Below are 11104 nucleotides of genomic sequence, written 5' to 3'. Positions count from 1 at the left end.
TGGTGTCATCAGCAAATTTACTAATCCACCCAACTATACCCTCATCCAGATCATTAATAAAAATTACAAACAGCAGTGGCCCCAAAACAGATCCCTGAGGCACACCACTCGTAACCGAACTCCATGATGAATATTTACCATCAACCACCACCCTCTGTCTCCTATCCGCTAGCCAATTCCTGATCCAATTCCCTAGATCACCCCCAATCCCATACATCTGCATTTTCTGCAGAAGCCTACCATGGTGAACCTTATCAAACGCCTTACTAAAATCCATATACACCACGTCCACTGCCTTACCCCCCATCCACCTCTTTGGTCACTTTCTCAAAAAACTCAATAAGGTTAGTAAGGCACGACCTACCTGCCACAAAACCATGCTGACTATCTCCAATCAATTCATTGCTCTCCAAATAACTATAAATCCTATCCCGAATAATTTTTTCTAAAACCTTGCCCACAACAGAAGTGAGACTCACCGGTCTATAATTCCCAGGGAAGTCTCTGTTCCCCTTCTTAAACAATGGGACAACATTCGCTAACCTCCAATCTTCCGGTACTATACCAGAGGCCAACGACGACCTGAAGATCAGAGCCAGAGGCTCTGCAATCACTTCTCTTGCCTCCCAGAGAATCCTGGGGTAAATCCCATCCGGACCAGGGGGCTTATCTATTTTCAGACCCTCCAGAATATCTAGCACATCCTCCTTATCAATTGCAACACTGTCAATTCTACTCCCCTGCAATCCAGTGTCCTCCTCAGCTATATCCATGTCCCCCTGCGTGAACACCGAAGAGAAATATTGGTTCAATGCCTCTCCAATCTCCTCCGGTTCCACACATAACTTCCCTCTGCTGTCTATAACTGGCCCTAATCTTGCCCTAACCAACCTTCTGTTCTTGACATACCTATAGAACGCCTTAGGATTCTCCTTAACCCTATCAGCCAAAGTCTTCTCATGTCCTCTTTTAGCCCTTCTTAGCTCACTCTTCAACTCCCTCCTAGCCAATCTAAAGTTTTCTAGTGCACTACCCAAGCCCTCACGTCTCATCCGAACATAAGCCTCCTTTTTCCTCTTAACCAACGAAAAAACTTTTTTGGTGCACCACGGTTCCCTCGCCCTACCAATTCCTCCTTGCCTGACAGGGACATACCTATCACGGACTCGCAGTAGCTGCTCCTTGAAAAAACTCCACAATTCAGACGTTCCCAGTCCCATGGCCACCAAAGGTCAGCAGACCTATGTTTCCTGTATGAAAGACAAACTCTTGTCTGAGCATGGTTCTGGAAACTCATTAAAATGTAAGTGCCTATGGGTGGAAGACACCAACTTGACAACAGCTTTAAAATTTGTGAATTTTACACCTTCTATTGATTGGCCATTTATCAAAGCTCAAAATCAATAGCCTCCCAGATGCATTGTATGTGAGTTCAGCTTCCACTGTGTAATGATGACTTCTAACTTTGAATCATCAGTGTTGACAATTAAAGCATTGATCGTGTGGTCAGATGATTGAAACTGACTTCAGATAATGAATCTTATTACTCCAGGAACCAGTGACACACAAGTCAGTCTGGAAACCAACAGGATGAAACAGACTGCTCCTCCAACAAGAAAAAAACACCATCTAATAACTAGTCAACTGAGACAGTGAGAGAAAGGCTCATTTGTCTTCATCTCCAAACATCCATCATCATAGAAATATAGCCTTGAATTTGTCTGGAAACCCAGGAACTTCCTTTCATCCATAGAACCACAAGAGGGAACCCATTGGCTCTGCAAGGGGTACATCTCAAGGGACTAAATTTAAGGGCATGATTTGCTTCTTGTGTTTCTATTGTTAGCCTAAAAGTATGCATCTCTGGAAACCAACTTTACTTATATGTGTGGCAATGTTTGTGAGGGAGGCTGTTTCATTATGTTTATATTTTGGGGTGTTGTGTGAATCTTCTCTTCCAAACTAAATTTACCCAAAACACTGCTTTGTATTTATTGCTAAAAATCACAACAATCAAAAGATTTAAAACATCCCTTCTAAAACACATCCTGTAACTCAAGAGACAGGAAGGAGAAAAATTAACTCACCATTTCTTCCTCCATCAGTAATATACATCTTTAAAGATTCTTCATGTTTAAAGTAACTGAGATTTTTATGATGATCAGAGAGGCATGTGAGCCTTAATGGAAAATAATCCAATTCTGCAAAGGCAAGGCTACATGTAACGTGCGCATTTTAAAAAAAGCTCTAATTTAAGCTGTGGCATGTATGCAGTATCTATGAGGACAGACAGAATGATGACAAGATTGCAGCTATAAAATGGAATTGTTTACTGATAACATGCAGTTGCTCTGAGATTTTTTGTCCTGTAATTTCACTCTTTGAATGTTTCTTAGTTATAGCTTTCAGTCTATTGATGTATTCAGTCTCATGTGTTGTGTTTTCATGTGCTTTTAGATTTGAACACAGATTTGGTCAAGGAGCCACTCAGGAATTTGGGTACTGCCTAGAACATCTTTTCATGCTGTCGACTTGTGGATTACCAGTCTGATAATTTATACACACATCAGTAGATTTTGAATATTACTGCATGAATATTACTTTCAGTATTCCTTTTTAGTCTCAAATATTTTGTATTTAATCAGTATCAGCTGCATTTTTATTGTATCTAAATGTTAACTATGAAGTCCAACTATGAGCTAATGATGAGTGAAATGTTTGTAAATTCCATAAAAAACTAATACTGTACAAACATGTTCAAGGTAAGTTATAGCGTCGTAGAGGTTTACAGCATGGAAACAGGCCTTTCGGCACAATCTGTCCATGCCACTCTTTTTTTTTAATGACTAAGCTGGTCCCAGTTGCCCGCGCTTGGCCCATATCCCTCAATAGCCATCTTACTCAGGTAAGGTGTCTAAACGCTTTTTAAAAGACAAAATTGTACCCACATCTACCAATACCTCTGGCAGCTTGTTCCAGACACTCACCACCCTTTGTGTGAAAAAATTTCCCCTCTGAACCCTTTTGTAACTCTCTCCTCTCACCTTAAACCTATGCCCTGTGGGAGGAAACCAGAGTACCTGGAGAAAAATCACACAGAAGCAGGGAAAATGTGCAAACTCCACACAGGCAGTGACCCTAGCCAAGAATTGAATCCAGGTTCCTGGCGCTGTGAAGTGGCAGTGCTAACCATTGTGCCACCATGACTGCAGATAGATCAATAAGGCTGACAAAGAGTAGTTTATTGTGATTATGGTCACATATTATTTGACTTTCAGGGCTGTTTCAGTGCTGAGGCATGGAAGGAAATATGAATGGAGGAGTTCAGGTGTGGAGTTGCTGTAAAGCTGGAAATCGTTCTGGAGCTGACAACACATTGAAGGACTTCGAAGAGTGCAGAAAAGTTGGAGAGGACACAACTCTTAAGTGCAGAGACATGAAAGCAATCCATCACTCGGATCAGATAATTGAAAAGAACTATAAAGATAGCTCTCTTCATCAGTTGCTTGTGTTGAGAGAACATCAATGTTCTCTGGTTTCCTCCCACAGTTCAAAGATGTGCAGATTAGGTGAATTGGCCATGCCAAATTCTCCCTCAGCATACCCGAACAGGTGCTGGAGTGTGGCGACTAGAGGATTTTCATAGTGGCTTCATTGCAGTGTTAATGTAAGACTACTTGTGACTAATAAATAAACTTTAACTTTTCATTGATATAGCTGACCACATCATCCTCCTCTGTTTCTCAACTGGGTGGGGCTTCCATTCCTCGCTACCCAAGTGTAGCTGGATCCTCATTTTTTTATTCATTTGGAGGGACATGGGCAATGCTGGCTGGCCAGATATATTGTCCATCCCTAGTTGCCCAAGGGCAGTTGAGAGTCAACCACATTGCGGTGGCTCTGGAGTCACATGTAGGCCAGATCAGATAAAAGTGGCACTAAAGGACGCTAGTGAACCAGGTGGGTCTTTTCCGACAATCAACAATGGTTTCATGGTCATCAGTAGATTCTTAATTCCAGATACCTTTTATTGAATTCAAATTCCACCATCTGCCATGGCCAACCAGCTTTTGTCTGGTTGGTATTGGATCTCCAGATCTGATGGGAATGTGTCAAGAAGCTATCAAAGATTCAGCTCTTCCTTATTTTCCAATCTGCCTACCTCTAACCCCCATCACCATGGGACCAGGAAAATATAGTCCATCATTTTCAGTCCCTACCAAAATCTCCAGTCCCCAGTCACTGACTCCATCCCTCTGAAGCTGAACCAGTAGATATTGGCCTTGGAATGTTGGGTGAGATTCCCCGATCTCGTCCGTGTCAGCCTTGTTAAAAACAAGAGGGAATTTGGTATTCCAGTTAAGACTCCATTCACTTCCAGCGGTACCGGAGAATCCCAGCTGCAAATGAGGATAGTGGTTTTCAGTGGTTAACTGTTTCTCTCCACGATGCTGCCTGACCAGCTGTGTTTTTCCAGCACTTCCTGCATTTATACCACTATCAGCACTAGATTAAAAGATTAGGCCAACAATGTTGTAAAACAAGAACAAAGTAGCAAATCTGAGGATTGGGTGTGTTTTGGAAACCAGAGAAGGCCACCAAAGGCTGAAAAAGGGAAAAAAACTAAAAAGTAAACTAACGGAAATAAAAAGATTGTGGCTTTTGTATCAAAAAGAGAGTAAACATTGCTCCCTTAGAAGCAGAGACAGGAAAAATTGTCATGGAGTATGAGGAAGTGGTAGAGGCTTTGAAATTAGTTGCCTTACTTTTCAGTAGAAGACATAAGTTCTGTACCAGATGACAACCTACGGACTAAAAAGTGAGGAAACTGGTGAAATCAATATCAGCAGGGATTTAGGGCAGAACCTGACAAGCATTTGGCAGAGTGCTGGTTCTGGCGAGAAAAGCTGAATGATTCCCACTGATGCTCCCTGTGTGATTTCAAGCTGAATCTTATGCCTCATTAAAAATGTTTCATGCTGTGCTCACAGCAGCCACACTGCCACAAATTGATCACTGCAATCACTGGGGAGTTACATATATACATGGGTGGCACGGTGGCTAATTCTACTGCCTCACAGTGCCAGGAGCACAGGTTCAATTCCTGGCTTGGGTCACTGTCTGCGAAGTCTACAAGTTGTCCTTGTGTCTGCATGAGCTTGCTCTGGATACCTCCCACAGTTTGAAAGATGGCCTCTTTATGTGCACTGGCCATTCTAAATTCTCCCTCAGTGTACCCAAACAGACGCTGGAGTGTGGCGAGTAGGGGATTTTCATACTAACTTCATTGCTTTGTTAATGTAAGCCTACCTGCATATATACATGGGGCGGCACGGTGGCACAATGGTTAGCACTGCTGCCTCATAACGCCAGGGACCCTGGTTCAATTTCTGGCTTGGGTGACTGTCTGTATGGGATTTCTCCCTGAGTCTGTGGGGGTTTCCTCTGGGTGCTACGGTTTCCTCCCACAGTCCAAAGATGTGTGGGTTAGGTTGACTGGCTATGCTAAATTGCCCCTTAGTATCAAAGGGACTAGCTAGGATTGTGGTCGGTGCAGACTCAAAGGGCCAAATGGCCTCCTTCTGCACTGTAAGATTCTATGATTCTACTTATGACACTAATAAATAAACCTTAAAACTTAAATTCCCAGCACTTGTTCCAGATCTATTCCAGGGGATGGCAGCCACGAGGTCCACATCTCGATTTTCAGAAGAGCCCTGACCAAACTACTGAATGGAGTGGAGCAAAGTGGATACACTCTACGTCCACTCCAGAAGGCTTTCCAGCAAGGTCACCCTCCACCTGGGAGGCAATGGCAGCCCTTGTGAGTGCATGTGCACTCCAGAAGAGGACAGGACGGCAATGTCAGAAGATGAAGAACCTTTTTCGCTCAGCCAGAAGTGAACCACCTTCAGTCTCTGTCATGTCTGAAGTCTTGAACTCCATAGTGCTGGTTGTCAACTGTGTGCTGTAGGAACTATTGGGAATCCATGAGCAGCAGCATCAAAGGATGGAGGGGGTTCTGAACCTCACTCCAGCTGTCCCTCTATCCCCAACAGGAGCATTGAGGCTATCGGGCACCCAAAGAGATGAGAAGCATCTGGTGCACAGCCTAGGGCCTTCCACACCAGGAGCGACCAACCTATGAGAGTTCCCCCACTCCTCCAGCCCCACACACTAAGGAGGACAACACCTGTGCTGCCCGAAAGCAGGCCTGAACCTGTAAGATCCAGGTGACACCTGCCACATCATCTTAAGCAACAGGGTGTGGAAGCCAGGGGTCCCCTCCAACATCAGTTGTGGTTCCTGGGGAAGCATAGGTGTAGTGTGAGAGTAAGAAAGAGTAGGAAGTTATAGGCACCTAACAGGCACAGGTGAAAGTAGGCACAAATATAGAAAGGTCACCATTGTATATAGTTCTAGAATCACCCATTTCCTCCTGTCCCAGATGGTTTTGCCTCTGCAGTGCTAAGTTGTGGAATGTGCAGCACACCATAATGTGGGACACCCTCTGGGGGCTATATTGTAAAGCACCCTTCGACCAGTTCAGGCATCGGAACTGCATCTTCAGAAGTCCAATGGCCTGCTCCACTAGCACACATGTTGAAGCATGAGCCTCATTGTATCAAGTCTCTGTTGGCATTTGTGCCTCCGCATTGCAGCCTTCAGCCACTTTGAGTGGCTACACCTTGTCCATGAGGAGTCATCCCTCTAGTCACTTCTCTCCCTCAAAGACAACTGGATTTGCAAGTGATCCAAGATATAATTGTCATGGATGCTCCCCTGGAAATGAACACAAAGCTGAATGATACTCAATATGTGGTTACAGACAAACTGAATGTTGAGGGAGCTGTTCATGAATGTGGCCATCTGCCATGATGGTGACCTGAGAATCATATGGGTAGTCAATGACTATTTGCAACTGGGGCATCCCTGTTATGAGGGCAAAGCCCATGGCCCTGATGTTCTGGCTTAAATGATCCCAGTACAAATGTATAAACATTACTGCCCTTCCATACAGAGCATCTGTGACCTCCCTGGAACATTAGTGAATGGTAGATTAGCAGATGGCATTGATGTCTCCTATGCTGCCCTGGAAGGAGCAGGAACAATCAGAATAAAAGTTTAGTGCAACTGTGATTTTAAAGACCACAGACATGGGGTGCCAGCTCATGCAGTATGTGGCAGAGACCATCCCCCAGGTCAGCTGCACGTCTCTGGCCTGAAACAGAATCACTGAAGGTATGAGCACCAACGCTGGAGAACCGAGGCTGGTACTGTCTCAAGTTTGATCCTGTGCTCTTGCTCCCGCTCCCTGGACTGCTGCAAGCCTCTGGCCCCGGTCACTTGCAGCAGCATCTCTTTGTCTCTGCTGCCGGTTAAACACTTTTTTTCAAAACTGAGATTTTGAGCTTGTGCTGCCATTTCCATGCACAAGACTCTGGGCTCAAGATTTTCCAAATAACATGGGAGAAACATATGAGTCTAAAATCTGTCAAACCCTCGGGACCAAATGGTTACACCCTAGACTTCGAAGACAAATCACTACAGAGACAGTGGATGGGCCAGCTATGGTTTTCCAAAATTCTTCAGATTCAGGAAAGGTTCTACTGGACTGCAACATGCCAAACGTTACACCATTTTTCAAGAAGGAAGAAAACAGTGAACTAGACTAAGAACAGTGTTGGGCAAAAGCTAGAACTTAATATTTAGGAAGTTTAGTAACACACTTAGAAAAGCACAGCACGACTAGAATAAATTTATTAGTTTTTTGAGGATGTATAATTAGTGGACTAAAAAGGGAACCAGTAATTGAATTTTCAGAAGGCATTTGATGGGACACCATTCAAAAGTGGCACAAAACGGGATGTTCAGAGTAAAGTTACAAGTTTTATTATTTGTCACAAGTAGACTTACATTAACACTTACTAGAAATTATTGAGAAAATCCCCTAGTTGCCATACTCCAGAACCTGTTTGGGTACACTGAGGGAGAATTTAGCATGACCAATGCACCTAACTAGCACGTCTTTTGGACTGTGGGAGAAAAGCAAAGCACCTGGAGGAAACTCAGGGACAGCGTGCAGACTCCATAGACTGTGACCCAAGCTGGGAATCAAACCAGGGTCCCTGGCACTGTGACGCAGCAGTGCTAACCACTGTACCACCATGCTATTGACAAGGATTGTTTAATGGATAGAAAGCAGAGAGTGGACATAAACAGGGCTTTCAAGTTGGCAGGCTGTGAATAGTGGTGTTGCAAGAATCAGTAGTGGGGTCTCAGCTATTTATAATCTATATTAAATGATTTCAATGAAGCAACAGAATTATTATCAAAATTTGATGATTCCAAACTAAGTGGAAGGTAAGCTTTGGGGAGAAAAGGCAGTAAAGAGATAGATGTGTGCACAACAAGATGGCAGATGGAATGTATTGTCTAAGGCTGAAGTTATTCCCTTTGGTTGTGAGAATAAAAAAAAATTTTTTAAAGAGCTACATAATTGATATTCAGACTTGTGAGTGCCAGTCTAGGGAATGCACAAAGTTAACATGCTATTGCAGGAAGCAACTAGGAAGGTAAATATCATATAGGCTTTTGATCGTGATTGATGAGGGAAGGGCCGCAGATGTTGCCTATACAGACTTTTACTTAGTAAAGCATTTGAGAAAGTTTCCGATGTCAGGCTGATGCAAAAGTCACACAGGATCAAGGGTGAACTAGCTAGTTGGATTCAGAACTGGCTTGGCCATAGGAGATAGAGGGAAGCGGCAGAAGGATGTTTTTTTGAATGGGGGTCTGTAACTAGTGGTGTTCGACAGAGATCAGTGCTGGATTCTCTGCTGGTTGTAACGTATATAAATGACTTGGAAGAAAACAACTAGTCTGAGTAACAAGTTTGCAGATGATACTAAGATTGCTAGAATAGCAGATAGTAACAAAAATTGTCAGAAAATGCAGCAGGAAATCAATAGGCTGGAAAATTGGGCAGAGAAATGGTAGATGTAATTTAATCCAGACAAATGCGAGGTGATGCATTTTAGGCGGGAGCTATAACATAAATTGCAGAACCATCAAGAACATAGACACGACGATCTGGGAGTATAGGTTCGCAGATCCTTAGAAGTGGTAGCGCAGGTGAAAAGCAGAAAGAAAGCATACGGCATGCTTGCCTTCAAATGACCAGGACATCTAGTATAAAAGTTGGCAAATTATGTTATATAAAATATTGGTTAGGCTACATTTGGAAAACAGCTGGAATTCTCCCAATCCCACCCACCACTGGAATTTTAGCAGGTGGGTTGTGGAGAATGTGAAACACCATTGAAGATTGGACAGTAATTTCTGGTTTTTAGGCCAGTGTGCCTGAAGAATTCTGTCCACTTCGGGTCACCCCACTCCCAGGATGTGGAGGTTTTGGAGGGAGTACAGAAAAGTTTACTAGGATGTTGCCTGATATGGAGGGCATTAGCTATGAGGAGAGATTGAATAAACTGGGAATGTTCTTCCTGGGAAGACAGAGGCTGAGAGTGTGACTTGATAGTTTATAAAATTGAGGGAGATAAGGGGCAAGAAGTTTTCAACTTGTTCACTAGGGCAGAAACGACAATTACAAGGGGGCACAATGCAGAGTTCAAAGCAGAGGGAGGGGGAGAAAGAGGTTCAGTACAGATGATTGTGGGGGCCAGGGGAAGCTTTTTTTTATTATACAGTATGGTGGGGGCCTGAAATGCACTGCCAAGTGAGGTGGTTGAGACAGACAGGATGGTGACACATGAACAGGCAGGGAATAGAAGGCTATAGGTGGTTGGACTAGATAGGACGTGATCAGCACAGGCTTGGTGGGCCAAAGAGCCTGTTCCTGTGGTGTATTGTTCTTCGTTTTGCTGCAGGGGATTGGAAGAATAAAGAAGTCTTGCTGCAGTTGCACAGGGTTATCTTATGATGAGGCTGAGTAATTAGATTTATATTCAGGATTTTAGAATGAGGCTAATGAAAAAAATCCTGAATTACAGAGACATATTGAACTTTTAAATGAAATACTCAAATAAAAGCAGAATACTGCAGATGCTAGAGGTTCTGCAGGTCATTTAAACCTGGAACATTAACTGTTTCTGTCCAAAGCTGCTTCCAGACCCGCTGTATTAATTTTAAATAAGACACGTGTTTAATAAGAAGATGGCTAAGGATTTAAATTCTGGGAATGTAAATTCAGTCATTGTTGGAATTGCTCCAGTGTGGCTAATACTGCAAGACAATGGAATATTGCAGTCTGTTTCCAGACAGGACATAAAAGGCATGAAAGACACTAATTGCCTTCTCTAGAGGAGATAATGGATGCTAATTATTATCCCAGCAGGAATGATGTGTTGTAAATAATGCCCAAGATAATTTTTTTCTTTTACAAAATAAAACTGGGATTAAAAAGCTGAAAAAAATTGGTCAGTGTGGACTAATGCTGGGCATGTGACGCAAACAAAAACAGGGCAGCATCCTCTGCTGATTTGGCAGGTTTCATTCTCTGGGATTGCTGAAGCAAACCAAGTCAGCAAAGCTACAGCTGGCGAGGAAGGACAATTTTGTTGACCTCCAGGATCCAGGAATATCAAAACCAACTACTCACCTGTTGAAGTCAGCACTACCAGAATCATGGATGTCAAATGACTACAATCTCTCATTGTCTACTACTCATGGACAAGTCAAAGTTCACTTTTTTCTGGACTCAATTCTCATTTTTAATCTGTGAAAAATGTGTGCATGTGTATTATTTTTCTAGCATTTAGGAGCTAACTCATTTTTTTCTTGCTTTTTTCAAAGCGTAAGTTTATAGTCTCTGGAAAAAGTATCCACAAAAGGACCCTTTTGAAGTAATCCTGTTGAGATCACTCAAGAAGGTTGAATTAAAGAAAAGGGAATTAAAGAAAAGTTCATCCTTCCTAACTCAGGCATATAACAGAGGATATCTCATCCAGAACAACTTTGGGGGAATTTTGTCCAGGGACCAATCATAGATTTTTAAAAACTTACAAAACTCTGATGGGGCTTGAGAAGTGGATGCCTTAAGATTGTTTCCTTGGGTTAGGAAATCTAGAACACAAGGACACAA

The sequence above is a fragment of the Carcharhinus amblyrhynchos genome, chromosome 6, assembly GCF_965287045.1.
Source record: "Carcharhinus amblyrhynchos chromosome 6, sCarAmb.v2.hapA, whole genome shotgun sequence".
NCBI classification, from domain to species: Eukaryota; Metazoa; Chordata; class Chondrichthyes; order Carcharhiniformes; family Carcharhinidae; genus Carcharhinus; species Carcharhinus amblyrhynchos.
Note: the sequence above shows the minus strand (reverse complement) of the source record.